Source organism: Anguilla rostrata, chromosome 15, assembly GCF_018555375.3.
Source record: "Anguilla rostrata isolate EN2019 chromosome 15, ASM1855537v3, whole genome shotgun sequence".
NCBI lineage: Eukaryota > Metazoa > Chordata > Actinopteri > Anguilliformes > Anguillidae > Anguilla > Anguilla rostrata.
The window spans coordinates 35,341,448-35,362,130 of NC_057947.1; the positions used below are offsets into that span (position 1 = coordinate 35,341,448).

General features: G+C 44.4%; 1 protein-coding gene across 1 annotated transcript in view; it reads right to left on the bottom strand.

Annotated features, from left to right (window-relative positions):
* clybl (citrate lyase beta like) overlaps nucleotides 1-20,683 on the bottom strand; it is a 72,904-nt gene that overhangs the window by 49,673 nt on the left and 2,548 nt on the right. The window lies entirely within an intron of this gene.

Genomic DNA, 20,683 nt, shown 5'->3' on the forward strand with positions numbered 1-20,683 from the left:
AAGGTCATCCACTGCTGACCCCCGAGGAGAAACTGACACAGGAATTCAATTAAGTTAAACAATGAGGTAAAGAGCGTTTAACCCACTGAAAGTCTGAAGAGATTCTTTAAAGGGGCGAAACACAGACAGGCAAGTGTGCTTAGGAAAAAACGTTCTAAGAAAAGCCTCAAATGTGGTACATTTCATAATGAGAGCTTAACTAAACCTCTTGGACAAGATATCCCATCCTTATCCTCTCAGTGGTGGATACATGCACACGTTCGGCTGGGGACTATAGTCTGTGTGGAATGGAATGTGGATTTCTGTGAGACAATCCGCTCTGACCTCTCAATCGATTGCAACAGATCAGCAGAAATTCCACATTCCATTCCCAAAAGGAAGAATGTGCAAATTTGACTGAGAAATTTATTATGTTTTTATTTCGAAATATTAGTTTTACACAAAAGTACTGGCTACCAGTTTTGCAGAATTAATATATGATTCTCCAAAATACCAATAAACATACACAGGCGTACAGACACACACACACACACTCACACACACACACACAACAACTGCAACAACCACCACACACACACACACAACAATAACACACACACACAACATACCACGCGGCACACACAACACACACAACTACCTGCACACACCACACATAACAAAATACACAGACAGACACTGGCACACACACACACACACACACACACAGGTAGCTGAACCTTAATGCTGGCACTTTGTCCCATTATTCTCCCTCTTTAGAGTGAGTAACTGAGAACGCTCTGTGTGTTTAGCCGCATAGCGCTCTGTGTAAATCTCCCAGCAGCCTTCAGGTGGATCTGAGTCAAACCCGCACACAGCAGAGCTCTGGAGGAGAGGCAGCGCTGTCCAGGGCATGCTCCACCCCCCTGGCCGAGGTCCAGGCTGGCTCAAACGCACCTCTTCCCCACCATATGGCCCCGGCTAAGCAGTTTTACAGCGATCGCGCTGCGGAGGACGCACACAACAGGCCGGGCCCGCGGGGAGTTTCCATTAGTTTTCGGACAGTCGGTTCGCCCGAAAACACGTCAACAAATCTGACACTCTGATCGCTTTCATTTACAGCGAACACGGACCGAACGACCCGCTTTATGGACTCGGATATGTGCCAGCACACGTCCTTTTACCAAAACGCACAACAGCACCCGTAAGAATTATCACCACCGGAAAACTTCCACAATATCAGAGCCGGTTTAAAGACACGCCCTCCTTTAAACGTCCCCTAAAAACACAGGTGCAGTATTTGGGATGTGTGTGCCCATCAGCTCCAACGCAGGGTGTTGAAGAGGATGTACAGCAAGCCGCGTGCGAGCAGTCCTCTCGCGGGGTGGGGGGGTGGGGGTGGGAGGGCGGGGCCAGCGAGGTACATGCTCACCTGCTAACAGAACCCGCGTTAGCGCAAAAGCGGCTCAGACCGCGGTGAGGCCCACAGGAGAGGAGGAGTGTGGTGTTGCCAAAGATCCGCGCGGCAGGAAAGGGGGAGAGGAACTCTGGAACCTTCTGACAGCCAATCAGGTTGGCAAAACTTTGTGGGGACCCAATTAAACGAACAGACGTTCCGAGGTTCGATTTAAAACGTGACACGCTTGTGTGCAAAAAAAAAAAAAACTGTCCACCTTTGGTTTAGGATTTCTCTCCTTTAAAGTCTGCTTTCTTCCCCCCTTCAAATATCATCATTTCCCTGGTTAGTGGTTAGTTTGCTGTGCCCTCCAGTGGCAGTGTGGGCTTACTACAGGCATTTTACAGAAGGTGTCGAGGAGGAGAAGAATTTCACCTTGCGTCATCAGAACAGAGCAGATTTCCCGTCAGTCTCACAGTATAAATCTACAACCCCCTACAACCCACGCAGAGCAGCTGAGAAGCTAACGAGTTCCTCCTCTCGGTGACGCATGAACAAAATACAAACAACACACCAAGAGCCCAGACCAAAACTTCAGACTGCTTTTGCCCTTTGGGTTCTAATTTTTGGTCCCTTTTGTTTCAGTGATGACAAATGCATTAGCAGCCATTTTGAAGCACATATTTTAACCAGGACAGCGTTCCAAAATACAGAATGCTTTGCTGCTCTGTGCATATTTCATAAACGCACAAGGAATAACCAGCAGTGGGAGGGAGAATATCATCAAAATGACTCACACCTTTTGTGGAGCCAGAATGGGGATTGGGTCAGCTTTACCCCCGGCCTGCTACGTACCGCCATCCCGCGTACAAGTCCGTTAAACACGCCAGTGTCTCTTTCCTTTTAAAATGCAGCACACTTTCCTTCATCACGTTCATGAGAGAAAGAAAAAAAAACTGAAAATTGACAACACTCTGTTATTCAACATTGGTGTACACCAGCAGAAGAACACCCATTTCTGTTGCACCTTGGAATAAAATTAATTCTTCAAATAAATATATAAATAATATTCAGACTTAAAAACGGTTTTGTAAGGACTTATATTTGAAATGGTAAATGGCAGAGAGAGTCACGTCTCTCCTGCGCGCGTGTAAAAGCCACAGGCTGACGCAGGCTGGATTAGCAACCCCACCCCCGGCGCTGGGTCTCATTCAGAGCTGGGGGGGGGGGGGGGGTGGGAGGGTGGGGGTGGGGGGGGGGTGGGAGGTGGGAGGAGTTGAGGGGGGGGGGGGGGGGTTGTGGTGTCCAAGCCTCCCTTTGGACCGGGATCCTGTAATTAACCGTGGCTTAGGCCTGATCGCTCCTGACACAACAGGGTGCTTCCTGAGGCCCAGCCCCCGCTCAGCCCACAACACTGGGACACGGTCCAAGGCACAGAGTCCAAGGCGCACAGAGTCCAAGGCACAGAGTCCAAAGCGCAGAGTCCAAGGCACAGTGCCCAAGCACGCACAGTCAAGGCCACAGAGCAGGCGCCAGGCCAGGCGCAGAGCCTAGCCAGAGTCAGGGCCAGAGTCCAGCGCGAGAAAGCACGACAGCGTGCAGCTCGAACCGAGCGAGCCGTGAAGCAAGGTCTCAGGTGAATCCGCTTGTGTAGCAGGCTTTGGCCCCCGTTCTGGGAAAAGCAGGCCGCAGTTCTTTCACCCGGCCGACGGAGTCCCAGTTTAACCGTTTTAACTCTGAAATGGCGACTTATCGGGACGTCCCGCATCACACAGGCATTAGACAGGAAAGCCACCAGCCACAGCGTGAAGCTTGAAGAAGCCGTTTTTTCCCCTGTGATAAACATGAGGAAATAAATGTGTTCCACCTATGTTATCACACAAGAAGCACGACTATTACTAACTGTACATCTCGTGCACACTGTTGTCAAACACGCGATACAGAGCAGTAAGTAATTACTTCAACATGTACCGAATCCAAACGCATTCCAGAAATGTTTCGTAAATTTACGACAGTGCTACACGTAACAGTCGTGTGGGATGGGTTTGGAGATTTTAAAAACGATGTTTACTTTCGGACCACAGAGGACTTGGGTTTAATACCTTTACAAGCACGTTTCACACGCACAACCCTTTCCTGAAATATTGGTTCCACAAGCACCCTAAATCACCCACACCATCCTCTGAAACCACTTCCCTCAAGAGTACACGCTAGGTGCTTTTAAGCAGTGGTTTTGTGTATAAATAAAAAAGAAATGAATAAATAAACGATCCTGGCCATAAGTTTGCTCACATTTTCTACTACACATGTTAGAGATCTTGAATGAAGAATGAAGCTTGTGAAAGAAACAACATGGCAGCCATAAGGAATATCAGACAGGGGGAGAGGGGAACACACAGATTTGTTTTCTGGAATATCAGAGAGGGGGAGAGAGGACAGCACAGATTTGTTTTCTGGCCTCTGGCTAATGAATTGAGTAAATTACCAGGTGGATGCCAATCTCCCAGAGACCTCCCCAGTTTCACAGCATCTTATAAATTTGACATTAAAACCTGTAGGCATGCATCTGTGGGGAGCTCTGCGCACGTGTGTGTGTGTGTGTGTGTGTGTGTGTGTGCGCGCGTGTGTAAGAGAAAGGAAGGGGGGGGGGGGGTTAAAGAAGTCTATAACCCATCTTTTTGGGGAGGCACAAATGCAGTCCCTTTCCTCTTCATGTTTTCAACACTTGAAAAAGAAACACACTGAAAAACAGGAAATGATGACCCATGATCAGGCTGACAGAGGACATTTCTCCGTTCTCCTACAGGGCATTCAGAGCAGGGAGGTCCTCTGTTCTACAGGGCCTGGTCACAGAACTGTGTTCTGAGCAGTGAGGTTCCCCACTCTCCTACAGGGCCTGGTTACAGAACCACATTCAGAGTAGAAAGGTTCTCTGTTCTACAGGGCCTGGTTGCAGAGAGGGAGGTGAGCCTTCCTCTTCCTGCTCCTCCACGTCCCTCACCAGTCAACTCTGTGTTTCGCCCCGTCCCTTTTTTAATGATCTCCAGCCTTGGGTTGGAAAATGCCTCCGGGACGCACCTATATAAAAGGAACAAAAGCAAACAAACCAGCCAAAGGAAGCGTCCAAGCAAATAAGCAAGATCGTACGAACACCTGCTGCAGGGGCAACACGGACAGAGAGGCCCCAATCTCCTCAACCGGGAGGAGGGGTGGGGGGCAAGCAAAGGGCAATTATCCCTAAAGGACTAAAGAGAACAGAAACTGAACAGACAGCAGCATAAAAACGCTTTCGATTTATAACTTGTAAAAAGGGAATATATTCCTAAACTTCTTAACTGCTTCCTTGAGTTTAGAAGAATGCGGTTACGCAAAACACTTCTGTAAACCTACAAAGATCTACTTATCTAGAGTCCAGAAATTTACCATGGTTTACTGAATTTGTGCAACTTCTTGAGCTTAAACTTAATCATGGGTTAAAACCACCCCGAGAAATGATATCCCAGAATCTGGAAAGGACAATGTTTCCCTGGAAAGACTGTTTAAAATATAACTGCCAAGTCCTTGAATATTTTTTTGGCCTTCAACACAGATTGGCTGCAAACCAACTGTTTTTTTCCCCTCCTTTTATACCCTTTTTTCCTTAGCTTCCTTGTTTTTCTCCCCCCCTCATGCATATCTGATTTTCTAATTTCTCTCAAATCTGGCACAAGCGTTGGGGGCAGTGTGCAGATAAAGCGTGCCCTGTTAGAGCCCTAAGGTCAGCACTCCGGGGCAGCGCTCGGGTGAACCGGATGAAAAGCTCAGCTGGTGGACGGCAGAAGGAACAAAAGGAGCGGGGTCGAGCTGCACACGTTCGCAAGGCGGCAGGTTGGTGGAGAATGTTCCGGCAAACGGACAGGCGGACATAACTGCATGTTAAACAGATGTTTAAAAAAAAGAGAGAAAAAAAGACAGGGACTATAATGAATGTGGTCAAACTGCTTGACTTTCTTTTAGATAGCCAGCTGCATTAAAGAAGGTAAATGCTCCTGTTTTCTCTAGACAGGCACCATTTTTGAATCAAGATTCGAGCATAAAAATCAAATCGACATTCAGTCAATAAACTACTACACTGTAATTGTCTCAAGCATTATAAACTGGTCTGAATATAAATGACTCACACACAGACACACACTCTTGTGCACACACACACACAATTTAACGATCACATTCTTCTACACACTGTATTGTTTTGAAAACTGTTCTTTCCTTTGATAAGAACAATGTCAGAATAAAGCTTTAAAGCATCTAATTATCCATGAAGAAAGCACCAGTGTTTAAAGCTTTCTGGACCAATTCAGAGCCCAGTACTGATTCTTTTATTCTTTTATTTTTATGTTTGATTACCATGAAAAAGATCCTCCTTCCCCCCCAGCTTCTCACAGGAAACATCTCAGAATGATGACTCCCTTTTCAATTTTGCCGCGAGGGAAATTACATAAGTGACAGTTTGTGTGATTACGCGGGATTTTTTTTTCTCGAAGACGCAGAGCGCGCTGAAAGTCGTCTAATTACGCGGGAGGAGCGGGAACCATGTACCAGTCAATTGGCCGCTGCTTCTGACAATGAAGAATAATGCGGGACTCCGGAATCATGGAAGAGTAAGGCTTAACATTGATTAATTTAACTCAACATCTTGGGGGAAGAAAAAAAAAAAAACGTATTTCAGCGACCCGTAATAAGACAGGCTTTTATTTAAGACGACATGGGCACGCGTCGGTTTTAATCAATGGAACGCGCGACTGGAGAAAAAACGGCCAGTATATGCGCAGTTCTCCTCGCTATTAACTATGCAGCGGGAAAAAGTATGACACAGTCCCTTCTCTGCCTGCCGTGGTATTTTCCCCATTTACAGTTATTTACAGTTTTCAAAAGCCAAATGTGTGCATTCTGAAGCAGGTTTACCAGGGAGCAATGTCATCCGCATGGCTTTAAGACAAAAAGCGAGCTCACATTCATTCAGTTCATATCAAATGACCAAGCTTTCCAAGACCAAGCTTTTAAAAAAGAATACAATTTTCAGCACGGATTTCATAAAAGACAGGGACAGTCGGCGCATTACTGATGACACGTGACAAGGATTCTAAAGAAATACTCTTTCTTTAGAATAAGGTAAACCGGTTTTACACGATCTGAGAGTAGCGGTCTTGTTTTAATTACCGTTTTACTAACTGGATAATACAAAGAATAACCCTCATTTCAATATTACCATTAATGCCAAAGGGTTATCACCTGTCAGTTGCAATTTTGGACATATTTCTAGCTAGCCAGTAAAGTAAGGTTGGCCAGCAAGCTAAATTAAATGAACCAACATGGGTATATTAACTAATTCAATATTAATTTCTGATTTGATATTGGCCGAAATTGCTGAACAATGGTTATTAATTGCCAACTGTCGGCTAAATAAGACAGTCATGCCCAAAGCAATGTAATGTAAACCGTTCTTAAAATTGATGCCATTTTTATGACCATCAGCTGGAGCTGTATGTAAAAGCAACATGCTGGCTGTCATATCTGAATAAAGAGGACACCCATGTGTGATGTGATGCCATTGATAACTCTTCAATATAGGGACGATGCTATACCCTTCAAAGTCAGCACATGCACAGCCTTTAGTGTGAAGCCAAACAGATTTCGAACATTCACTTTGATCCCGAGCGATCCATCAGACGACAATAGGCATAAATTCAAACGTTGTGCGTGAAAAGCCTTAGTCTCACAAACGCTTGCGGTCCGGTAAAAACCGGCACACTGCTCACTTTCTAACACAAGTTTTCTTGCACAAGTAAACCGGGGTTAAACGGATCTTTTATGGATTAATCACCAATGAAATCAAGCACTCTTCTTCATTCTCACCTCCTCGGTTGTAAATTTCAAAATTACGCTCGCAGTTCTGACTATGAAACTGAAATCTTACAAGCCCCAGGTCCCCCCCGCCCCCCCCCCCCCCCCCCCCCAACACCTTGTCTGCCGTCAGGCATAAAGACTTCCATTTTTTCTCTCCATTCTCCCTCCCCTGTTCTGGATATAGCAGCATTTAGCTGTGAATTAATTTGCGTGTTTGGATATGCCCCGCTGTGGTGGGGTACTGCTGGTGCATAATAAAAGTCTCAAACACTGTACATATGGCCTGATTGGCCTTATGGGTATTTTTTGGAGACTGATGCAGTATCTGGTTGGAGGGGGGAGAGGAGGGGGGGGGGGGAACAGTGGCACAGAATACAAGACGTACAGTCTTCGGCAACACAACAGCAAGTCCAAAACGGCAACAACGACAACGGCAACGGCAACAACAGCAGCAACAACAACAACACAAGTCAGATTAAATACCCAATGATAAACGCTCTCCCGCCAGAACAGACAAAGCGCGATGCGTGCAGATAAACGAAGCATCAGCGGCAAGGCCGGACCAAGGCGCGGTGATGAGCACAGAGCTCGCTGGATCCATTTTCACACTGCAGTGCTCCCGGACCCGCCAGATGGGGGTTGGGGGGTGCGGGGGGGGGGGGCAGACAGTGTGACGATAAGCAGCAAAAGGCCGTGGGGAGACCCGCACCCCAACACCTCCAGCACCAGCGCTGCTAATGCGCTGTGGCTAATGCGTCTATTTAGCGGTGCTGGGGGCAGCGGTGCGCGTGTTTGGCTTTCTTTCTTTCTCTCCTCCTTTCTTTTTTTTCCCCTTTATTTTTTCTCGCCTGGCTGCCACCTATTCTGCCAGCTGTGGTCCAAAAGGGGTAAACAAAGGCCTGAGGATAGCAGCGGCCTGTTTCTGCGCAGGGGATCGCGACCGAACCTCGCCCGTCCTGCCTGCTCGCTGCAGCCAATCAGGCCTGGCCACGCCCACACAGACCGTGTGCTCACTGCAGCCAATCAGGCCTGGCCACGCCCACACAGACCGTGTGCTCGCTGCAGCCGATCAGGCCTGGCCACGCCCACACAGACCGTGTGCTCGCTGCAGCCAATCAGGCCTGGCCATGTCCACACAGACCATCTTCTCGCTGCAGCCAATCAGGCCTGGCCACGCCCACACAGACCGTGTGCTCGCTGCAGCCAATCAGGCCTGGCCACGCCCACACAGACCGTGTGCTCGCTGCAGCCAATCAGGCCTGGCCACGCCCACACAGACCGTGTGCTCGTGCTGCATGCCACCACAGGTCCTGGCCATCACCTGCCCACACACAGACCGTGTGGGAGCTGCAGCCACAGAACCGCTCAATGCAAAACAGCACAAGAGAGCGTAGGTGGACAAAATGCTGTGCACACAACACCGACGCCTCAGCTAGGTAATTGAGTAAACTCCTGGATGAAAAGTGGGAATGGGTGCAATGGGTGGTGAGGGTGGGTGGAGGGGGTGGTGTGGGGAGAGCCATTGTCATAATCACATTTTGAAATTTTTGTCTTCAGAAGGAAAAAAATAAATGAATTGAGAAAGGCGCCTGTTGTTGCTTTAGTTGATTCTGTCATTGTTGCATCCCTTTAGTTGTCTAGCGATTTGATTGGTTCTTTGATTAAAGCGGTGCCATCTGGCCAAACCCCTCACTTATGTGGACGCGACAGCTCTGGACATCAAACTCCAGAAGCTCAGACACCGAAGACTTGGGCACCATTTCCCCATCGCCACGTTTGGAGAGGCTCAGCGAGCGGCGTCAGTGTTGCGCTAACGTCCAGCACACGCACCGCCAAAGGCCTTCAGTTCAGCCATTCAGCTCCTCCGAGCCAACAGCACATTGATTCTATACCAGTGCTGGTTTTCATGGTGACTCTGCACTTCATGTATCAATTAGAGCAGTTGATTACACAGTTAACTCAACTCACCTGGTGTCTTGGGTCTCAATTGGGTGCTGATTTTAAGGTGAAAACAAAAAGCAGCAGACCTTGTAGCTCTCCAGGACCAGGGTTGGAGACCACTGTTCTATACCAACTACCCTGCCCTAATGTACTAAGACCTTACTTACTGAGAACTTTTTTTTTTTTTTTTTAACTGGTTCCAAAATACACCTCATTTGCATGGATCCTCACTAGTTATAAAATGTGAAATTGTCATAACCATGAAAGGGCGGTTTGTCGATTGAGCCATGAGTTCAGGTGGAGACAGGAAACTATAGCCAGCTGGAAACACAATATTTAGCCTCCTCCGCTCTTTATTCATAGAGCGTTAGTCTGAAGTGTTCCCATTTCCTCTGTATTTACAACATCTTCATGTTCCCTTGAATCCCTTTCAGTAGCCTGAACTGGGGGGGGGTGGGGGGTGGGGGGGAAAGAGCTGTCATTTTTTTAAACAGCTGCATTATCACCAGTGGGCCAGACCACACCATGCAAGATTCTGAATGGGAAAACTTATATTGTAACACATTATAAGCAGCTAAAATATTCCTATTAATCTTCAGGAATAAGATCAAGTTAACCAGACTGTTGCCAAAAATACTTTTCAAATCTATAGTTTATTCAAATGAGTCATCTATAGATCATTACCACTCAATTCTATTAAATTGAGTGGTAATGATCTATTAAACCGAAGGTGAGGTAGAGCATGTTAGCTACTGAGCAGGATTGCTGGAGACAGAATCTGTTCTGATCACTGCTGCTTTGTCACAGGTAGCATGTTGGTATTCTGGTGGATGGCTCACAGCCACAATAGCCATTCAAAGCTACATTGGTAGTAACATGTACCCTTCAACCTTTCTAATGGGAGACGATGCAGCTAGCTAACTAGACAGAGAGCTAGCGAATAACAACCGACATAATGAACTGTAGGTAGCTTAACAGACACAGTTGGCTTTGTATGCTAGCTGTGAGTTATGGCAAGTACTTAATAACCCTACAGGCAGCCAATCACTGATCAGCAGGTATGGATTTGAAATTACCTCAGAGGCCAGAGTCATGAATACACACAACACTGTACAATTCTGCAATTTCAAAATTTGCATTTTTTTTGTCGTTGTTGTTTCGTCATGCCATAGCTCATAAATAATGTCTGACAGGTCAACTCACAGTGCAATTTCTTATTGAATTCAAGAATCAAAGTATGTGCATTAAGCATGACTGTATTCATGAACGGATGAGCCCCTTGCAGGGAACAGGCCTTTTAACGGGCAGCGATGACCTCACACATCCCATGATCCCTGTCCTTATTATATAAAAAAGGTTAAAAATTTCAGAGGACCTTTTTCTCCATGACACAAATCATATTTATCACCTGGTCAAACAACACAGGCAATAAAAACGCTTACAACAGCCATAAAATGGCTTTACAACATGTCTCTGCAGCCCGTAACACAGAGCTGATGTAACACACTCAGGACTAAGAAAAAACAGTTCTACCCAAATACAGGTCCCCCCCCCCCAAAAAAAAAAGAGAAAAAGAAGGTTTAACAGAGAAGCATACCCCTGCTTAACAAGACTATGCAGTATATACAAGATATTAATTTGAAAGCGTGTTTAAAAAAAAAAAATTTTTTAAGACCAATTTTTTTAAAAGAAAAAAAAATCAGCTATTAATGGAAACTTACAAAAGTGCTGTAATAATAATAATCACAATATGATTTGAGGCCAGAGCTAAATCAGAATATAATTAGTTTTCTAGTGCAGCCCATAATAGGTGTTAATTAGATTCAAAGTAATTTTTTCAAAGCAGGCTGTTTGATCTAAACAATTTTCCCAGATGGGTTTCTGTTTCCGGTATTAATTAAATACTGTAATTTGGAGGTCCATCAGGGTTTTGGAAAGCAAGGCATAACATTTACTGTATTGTCTCTTAAAATTTTTTAAATTGTTTTCAACTTGAAATGACAAGTATAAATATTTGAAAAAGATTTAAAAGATGTTGCCCTATCATTTGGATGTCACTATAACAAAGTATTAACAGTCACACTATAATTTTTTTTTTTAACTTTCCATTTATATTTTTTCTGAGAAAAGCTGCCAGAACATTTCTACAAACATCTTGAAAATGTACAATGAGAATTAAAAAAAAAAATCATATTGTTGCTATGGTGACCGGAGTAAAAGTATCCGAATCCCCTCTCAGACTGTTCCTGTATGAAGACAAACCGTCTCATTCAAGTCCTCAAAGCACCAATAAACTTTTCTTCTCACTACTGGACTGATGACACTGTGCACCATCATGAGAAGTCCAAGCACGTTATTCAAATATGAACAGTTTTAATAATTAATGATAAAAATTATCTGACGAGATGACTAGCTGACTGCCATTCCAATACTGCAAACTCGGCGTATAGTCAGATGCAAAACGGGTGCTTAGCAACATGAAAAGTCCACTTTAAAATGTGTGTAATGGGAGTTTTGGAACCAAAACGGGTCGGCTAACAGCTGAGAGGCTGTTAGCCTTCCCTGTTAATGAAGATCATGTGATTTCCTCCTCTTTCTCCCTTAATTTCACAAACCCTTCAACTGTAATACAAAAAAAAAAAAAAAACAACTTTAAAGGCACGACTTGCTTAATCGCTGCCCAGAGTTGAGGACAAATAATATTGTGTTAAGGCTGAATAAAGGCTTATTCATAATGACGACAGGCCATGCAGCTGGACCGGCCCGAAAGCTAGCAGGTCAGCAGGACCAGAGTCGGTTTGGAACTCATCCACCGTTCCTCCTGGAACTAAAACATATTTAGTGTCACAGCGCACCACAAAGAAGAAAAAAAAACACTAAAGAGAAGCAAAGAACTTCACAGCCCACTGTGGAAGATTTGAAAACCTACATGGTTTTGTGCAGTTCACCATTCTGGGACTATAATAATGAACTGCAGCATGAAAGTGATTCTACTTATTTTTAACCTCAAAGAATGAACCTTAAAATAGGTGCGCTGACCTTTCCCCGTACAGACCATTCTGTAGGACAGAAACACCAGTATGCCTAATACGTGTGAAAAGCCTGAGAAGATCTCATTTTCACTGAATAAGCATTGCAGGGGTGAGTCAGTTATTCTCGGCATTCATATGGTAATCACTAAGGTTGCGGCAAAACAGAAATATTTACTTGGAAATCAGCCTCTGGCATAATAGGAAATCTATCCTTCCACTAGCGAGCAAAACTTCCTCATTACAAAGCGTGCAAATGCCAGGGGATTCAATTAATTTCTTTAAAAATATACTTTCTTTTGGTCGTAACACCAGAAACATGTTTTGAGGTTCTCTTTCCTGAGCATTTGATGGTGCCAAATGTGTGGACTTCCCCTGGGCATAAGCAGTCGTTCTCCAATAACTACAAAAACAAGACTGGCGAGCCTCTTCCTCTTATCTTTTCCGGATAAACACCATTCTGGAATATCAGCTTTTTATTGAAACAGTGAGTCTTGTTGGAAACACACCAACTGTGTCAAAAAACACAAAAACAGAAAAATGAGATTAAAGATTTTTTCAATACCGCAAAGCTATATATTATACACACACAACAGAGAATGGAATGCTTATTCATAAGTCCTAGGTAATTCGTTTTATTTAGGTAGTTAATAATTATTACAGATTTAAGTGGGTACAGTAGAAGACAGCATTTCCGGTTACTGAGAAAGGTGATATTTGTGGGGTATATTTTTCATTTTATTTGTTCAAAACACATGCACACTCAAAGATTCAAAATTCTCAAAATTTTAAAGACCTTAAATCCTGAAATGGTAAAGGAAACCATTTTCCACAAATGCATATATCACTACCGATGCTAACTGAAAAATACTTTCCCCTAAGCACATCAAACTAAAGTATATTTGTGCATAAGAACAGAAACTCCCATTATAGGTAAACCATCAATAAATTCTACAAGGCCCAATTTCTTCAGTGTCTTATGAACGACCTCCAGCCATTACCACAGATCTTAACGCAGCATCAAACAATAAAAACCACAGAGGAAGAATGCACACTTTGGCGTAGGGCATTGAGCTTTACAGTCCAGTGCCCAAATCTCATCCGCTTCTCGCAGTATTGCTCCAACGCTCTATGACAGCTCTCAGCCAATCAACCGAGCGCTAATCAACCTGCGATCCAGTGACTACAGCGACGTCATGGAAGGCGTCCTCACAAACCGACTCAGCGCAATTCACTGCTAAAACAAAGGCACGCTCTTTCCTTCAATTTCACTCTTTTCTTTCATTGACCAACTTGCAAAAAAAAAGAACAAAAAAAAAGCCATTTTTTTAAAACAAAAGTTCAACGGGCGGGAAACATGTTTTGCGTCCCGCTCATCCCCCCTCACAATGCGGACGGACAGCTGCCCGATGAGTCCATGACTCAGCCATTCCGGCTCCAGGTTAAGGCACGGTTACGCCGTGACTCAGCCATTACGGCTCCAGGTTAAGTCACTGCTAGAGACTGGATTAAGGGAAAAGGAATGCCACAGTAATCACTCACTCGGTGGCTCTGAAGCAGGGGCCCCATTAAAGAACAGGAGAGTTTTATGAAGCCGTGATCCTTCATTAGGGACCCGTTTTAACCGCATCCGATGAGTAACGCCGCCCGCCCCCGCACTGACCCCCCGCGTTCCTGTAAATAGCCGCCGCGTTCACAGTGACGCAGACTAAAGACCGTTTCAGCTCCGCCAGGTTCGCTCGCGAACAAAAGCAAATTCCAAACGGCAAAGTGTACAAAACGACAAAGTGTAGCAAAGCATTCGTCGGTCCAGCACTACACTACCACGTGACTAAAGCACAAACTCTGAGCTCACAGATGTCAGCCTCGTGCCACCTTTAAAAATAAAATAAATAAACACAAATAAATAAATCATGAAAGAAATTAATCTGTGGTGCCTAAAACTTAAGTTAATCTTTTCTGGGGTAAAAAAACGGCAAAAATAAAAAAACCTGAAAGGTGTTTCCTATTTTTGAACTAAATTAATTATCAAAAAGAGGGGTATGAGACAGGATAAGTGCTTGGAAAAAAAACTCACTGCAAAAACCCTTCTGGGAACTTGAAAGGTACTCGACAGAATCTCAGTGGCAGCCATCTGGAAACGATAAACAAACAAAAACAGCCGAACGAAAGTGCTGGTGAGAAGACACGCAGAACTCAGTATGATAATAAATGCCACTGAAGCAACAGAACTATTGAAGGAAATAAAAAAAATGTTCATTGTCAGGTTGTGTTTCTTAGACACAGAACCAGCATCCCCCCCCCCCAACAAAAAGAGCACAGTTGCATTTTTTGAAGAGGGGCATTAATGCTCTATACCCAGTGGGTGCTAAAGGCCAGAACTGGCACTAATGGGAGTCAACAGAAGCAGAGGGCCCTCGGTGGACAAGGAGGGAGAGAGGAAGAGAGGGAGCGAGGGAGAGGGAGAGAGGGAGCGAGGGAGCAAGGGAGGAGAGAGGGAGCGAGGGAGAGGAGGAGAGAGGGAGCGAGGGAGAGGGAGGAGAGGGAGGAGAGGGAGCAAGGAGGGAGGAGGAGAGGGAGCGAGGAGGAGGGAGGAGAGGGAGCGAGGGAGAGGGAGGAGGAGAGGGAGAGAACTACCGGGGGGGTGGGGGGTGGGGGTGTTCGCTGTAACCAGGACTGTGAAGAGAAGCTCATCAAGCACTTCATTAAGGGAACAAGGGTCACGGTCCTGCCCAGCCAGCCAGCCGGCCCGCACAGGCAACCGGGCCGACGCCTCCGACAAGCGTCCTTGTTGTTGCTGGAGGAGCGGACGTGACACAGCGCAAGAGGGGGCGGTATAATGACCGATTCCGAGCAAGGTTCGACAAGGAGGGGCAGGGGAGCAGCAGCAGGAGGAGAAGGGGGGCGGGGGGGGGGGGCACAGAAGTGAAGAGTTTGTTATTTAATGCAGCGTGCTGGAAGTTTGCGCTGCATGTGATCGTCCTGGGCAACGATGGATGCCTAACAAACTAAAATTTCACTTGCAGAGCTTGCTTCCAGATACCAAATTGAATTAATTCAGCTGCCCAGTACAGCACGGTAATGTATCCCTGTACACCTACTGCCAAAGAAAGTCAACATCAGAGGCCACAATCCTCAAATCTGCTGTTTTTAAAACACACAATAATTCATAGCAATGATAATAGTAGCAGGCATAGCCTACATTTTTCAACTAAAATAAAAATACAGATACACACTTTATTTAGGAATTGAATAAAATTATTCCAAGCTGTTACCAAATAACTAATGTAGTATAATTTATAATTTAGTTTTAACTATAATTTAGTTAAAATGTGTATGTTCTGTTCTTGAATTATGTAGGCTACACATATGGCTTTAAATTATTACGTGAACGTGCAATTAAAATGAGAAACAAGGAATTGGCAATAATAAAGCAATAAAATTAAAAAAAAAAAATCTATTTCATTACACCACCTTCGTACTTGACAACTGACGAGATTAACAATGTATAAAATTGATTTTCATACCGTGATAAATGTACAATTATACAAAGTAACATTTACATATTTCTTTAAAAAATACGGAGTCGTTGTGATTATGGGTGATGTAAATATAGCCTAGTGGATATAATAAATTGTAAAACGTGTGTTTTAGTCATCAAAAAATCATCTAAAATCTACCATGCAATATGTGTGTGTTTCGTATTTCTCTAAATCATTCAAGTGCAGAACAGGGAATTCCCGAGAACGGATGTGAAAAGGCACAGCTCCGTTAACAGCCTGCCACCAGCTCTTAAAAATGGCAAACGACTCTGTTACGCTGCGAGAGTCCGTTGTGCGCGCGGGTCGTAAATACAGTAGCGGCTCGCACATCAAACTCGCGCCCCCTTGGGCAGGAAATCTGAGCGTAATTCGAGACGGCCAGCGCCATCTACCGACCGCGAGCGAAGCCGCCAACAGGAACCCCCCCTACCGCGCGCTCTACACCAGGACGCGCTCATCTTCAAACCTAATGAGAGTGCCGAAACGTCCCTGGCCCCCCCGGGCCCAGCGCGACAGAGACGGAGAGGGAGCCAGGCCCGTGGAGGACACCCCCTCGAAACCTTAGGGGCCTCCTTTCACATTTACATCCACCGCACCCTGGGAAATATGAAGCTATTATTACAATTCCTGTTAGTGCTTATGTTCTTTTAATATTTCATTTTCATAAAGCCATTAAATATATTGTTATATTTAATATATAATGAGATATATTGTTTCATCACGCGCTTCGAGGACAATGACTCCCGTATTTTAATACTGCTCTAAGCGCCGCTTGTAATAAATAAACGTTTACAATGAATTTGCGTTGATTTTTTTCATAACCATAAAGGCTACTTTAATATTATGGGGACAAATATTATTTTTGTGTCTTCTAGGGCAGCCTACCGTTGGCTATTTTTCGTAGCCTACTCTACATAAATTAATTTTAATTGAAGAGACAGGATTTATATGACAGGAGTCCATACCTTGAATTAGAACAATCACATCTTCAGCAACACATAACATCGGGCTAGATTATAATCGCTTCATAAATTCGTTATACTTCTTCATATTGTTTTAAAATTCAGCGACGGAAATGTCGCAGCCTCATTTAATAATAAAGCTGTATACAATAAACCAATAATGATGAATCACGCAGATCACAACATGAAACAGGCATCTTCGGGAGTGTGTCTGTGCGGTGTCTTTTCTTCTTTTTTTGGGGGGGGGGGGGGGGGGGGTGAATTCACTTCAATTACAATCCATTCATAATTACAGCGACTGTTCAAGTAAAAATTATTTCTACTATTAGGCTATTATTCCAGTTTTGACCAACAGGCATTCCCAGCTCCAATACAGCCTGCATATAAGATTTGGGCAACGTTCATACATGTTACACATGAAGTCCCAAGGTGAAATTCCCCAAGACCTACACGTACCGCTGCAAACACTGACACCATGGGGTAGAACGGCGAATAACATTGTTTCTCTCCAATGCAACCTGCCTCGTTTCCGTCACAAATAGACCTTTCGGATTACAGTTACCGCGGCAAAATGCACGTGGGAAAAATCCACTCTCAGATTCGCTAGAGTTCAGGCAAACACAGGATATATCTGGCAGCAGCGTCTAATTTTGAGCCGTGAATATCCACAGTGAAGTATGTTGGCCCAGGAGAAATGTACATGAAAGATGAAATTAGCATCACCCACACATGCCAGATTGTGCAGCCCGTATTGAGCCTCCAGGACCCCCTTAAGCCCCCTCCCCCCAAACTGAAATTTTCAGATACTAAAATCGACCACTTTATAAAATCCAGCAGCAGGATAGCACCGAGATAATGGAAGGGTTTACTTCTGAAACATTGGGTGGACAGACTTAAAGGAAAGGATTGTACATAACTTTACCGCACACATTCCATGTAAATTAAACATGAGCAAAGAAATAAGATTGACCATTACTAGTAAAATGTTCAGTATACCAGCAAAACAAAACTTAAAAACACCATCTGCCAAAAATGTATATAAATCACAATACATTGTAATGGAGATTATATTAAATGAAAGATCAAATTATACAGTCCTGATTTAAAAATATTTACACTGGAAAATAAATCCAAAGATTTAAGATACAAATTCCTTACAATACTGGAAGTTACTAAAAAGAGACATAGCATGGGTAATTTGGGTGTCCATTTGGAAATTTCAACATCTCCATGTTAATAAATGCGGTAAGCAAACAATCAATGCCATCCCAGTCTAAAAAAATAATTATAATAATGTGAATCACGCTTTATACGATTAATTAGAAATACGATGATATGGTTATATAAAACAGGTGTGCGTACAATCATTTTGTGTGTGTGTGTGAGAGAGTGTGCGCGTGTGTGAGAGAGAGAGTGCGTGCGTGTGCGCGTGTGTGAGAGAGTGCGTGCGTGTGTGTGTGCGTGCGTGCGTCTGTCTGTGGGGGTCACATTTAAGTTACAGTATTCTTTTTTCTCTGGACAGAGTCACACTGCCTTTGGTTAAACTGCGCACTTAAATCAAGTCGCTCACGGTCTCTCTCACCCCCCCCCCCCCCTTCAGTTATTGTTTCAGAAAACATGGCACATTTCCCAGCAGCGCCGCGTTTGATCTCCAAACCACACATATCACGCGTCGGCCGGGGACGGGCCTCGCAGCACAGGACTCTTTTGTTGCATTGTTTGCACATTCCAGAAAGGCCGTGTTTGCACAGATGCGGTACCATGTGCCGTCCGAGGGTCCGGTCTGGGGGCCGAGGCGCTGCAGCGCCGATCAAAGGCCTCAGTGTGTTTCGGGCGGAGGAGCCACTCTGTTTGGACGGCGGTTCTGTCCGCGGGGAGCTCCGGGCCGGGGCCCCATCTGTCCGCCGTATGGACCGCTCTCGGTTCCCCGGAACCAGCGCCCTTCTCCCTCCCTCCCCGCCCGTCCTCCGCTCACGTTTACTCAGCTGGGACCCAATCCGGTTCCCCCGGCAACATGTGTGAAGTTAATGCCCTGTAACCGATTTCAAAGGCAGGTTTAGGAAGGGCAAGGGCAGGTAACAGGCCCATTTATCGATGTACTGGTTTGAAAGAAACTACTTTTTTGGCTGAATCGTTGGGTTTTTTTTTTTGGTTTTGTTTAAAGCAAGCAGAACGTGGTAAGACCTCTTGATGGCTAAAGACAAAAAGTCAACATGCTTTTGTATGACTATTCATCTCTTCCTCCAAAATATCATGATTGAATAGCAAAACTGCTCACTTCTTTTGCTGCAGTAACACCTACACGGTTTTCCTAACGTTCCTATTGGCTGACCTTAAAGAGACATGTGATTCACATTCCAGTTGGTCCTCCTGCTCAAAAGCTTTTAAAACTTCGTATTTTACCCTTCAGGCTCCACCAAGTTAACTCAATCGCTTCTACACGCATATCTGAATACCACCAATTTACTGTGTGAGATTGTGCTAAACAGGTTGTTTTCACTGCCATTCTGCAGCAGCAGGTCGGGCTGTTGTCTTTACTAACAGGATTAGGCCCACACACCTCTACCGCAGCTTCCGACAGCAATCAATGTGGAAATCAGATGTCAACACACCGCTGTTTACTCAGCAGATTTATTTTACTGTGAGAGGCCACAGCTGAACTGATCCTGTGTGAGAGCAGCCTGCCGCAGAAAAAGACCAGAGGAAGATTCCTACACAGATTAAAACTAAATTAAAAACCAAATTACCTAATCTTACATTTTCTCCTGTAGAATATGCGCACACACACCCCCCCCCTTCTGCGACTGTATCCCATAATAGTATGAAATCACACCTTTTTAAATCTTCAAAGCAGTATAAAGATCATAGCTCTGCCATGTTCAGAGATTTACATTTTCCATCGTCAATGCACTGCATTATCCTGCAGGTCAAAGTGTTTATAATCCACCCACTTATCTACAAACCAAGCAGTGTGTAAACAGAATAAGCACCATCAGGAACTCAAAATTATCAGTCACTGAATGACAAACAGTGAACTGCACTGGAGGGAAAACATTAGGTAACATTTCCATATTCAATACTGTGTCTGTATTCAGCGCCTATTCATCAGAATATGGCGATATTAGAAAATGGGTATAATAATAAAAATAATAATTATAATAAGAGGCCTACTGCACATTACCAGGGCAGTGGTCATAGTATATGATTAAAACAGATATAATACATATGATAAGGTGTAATATTACCCACAACCTCTTTCGCAGGGGGGAACATCAGCATGGGGGTTACTAAATCACTGCAATGAGGGCCTCCCATAGGCCGTCCTAGCAGTAACTTCTTTGGTAGTTCCTGACCAATGTCACAGAAATCTTATAAAAATATGATTTGCCAGTAACTAGTAAATACACACAGACCTCTTACACCCCGATAACTAGCTAGCGACATACGACTAGGCTATTAATTATGTTGAAGCTCAGTAGCTAGCTAGCAACATCCATTACATTACAGGCATTTAGCAGACACTCTTATCCAGAGCGACTTACACTGTATCCAAATATACAGCTGGATATATACTGGAGCAATGCAGGTTAAGTTCCTTGCTCAAGGGTACAATGGCAGTGTCCTACCGGGGAATCAAACCTGCGACCTTTTGGTTACAAGACCGACTCCTTAGCCATTATACTGCACTGCCAGGCTATTCTTTTATTTGCATGCATGCAGCTACTAGCTGCGGTGCTCAGTGAAAGGGTTTTAAGCTGAATAGCCACAAGTAGGTCACGGATGAACATCTGATACAGGAGACTCACAGGTAGTTCTCTAGTTTGCTTTTGGAAACAAAACAAGAGCAGAATGATAACAACAGCCACTGCAACATTTCACTTTCAAACACTAATTGTATGCTCTTTGTAGTATGAAAGGACAGATTACTTATTTAATTGTGCTTAAATTCAG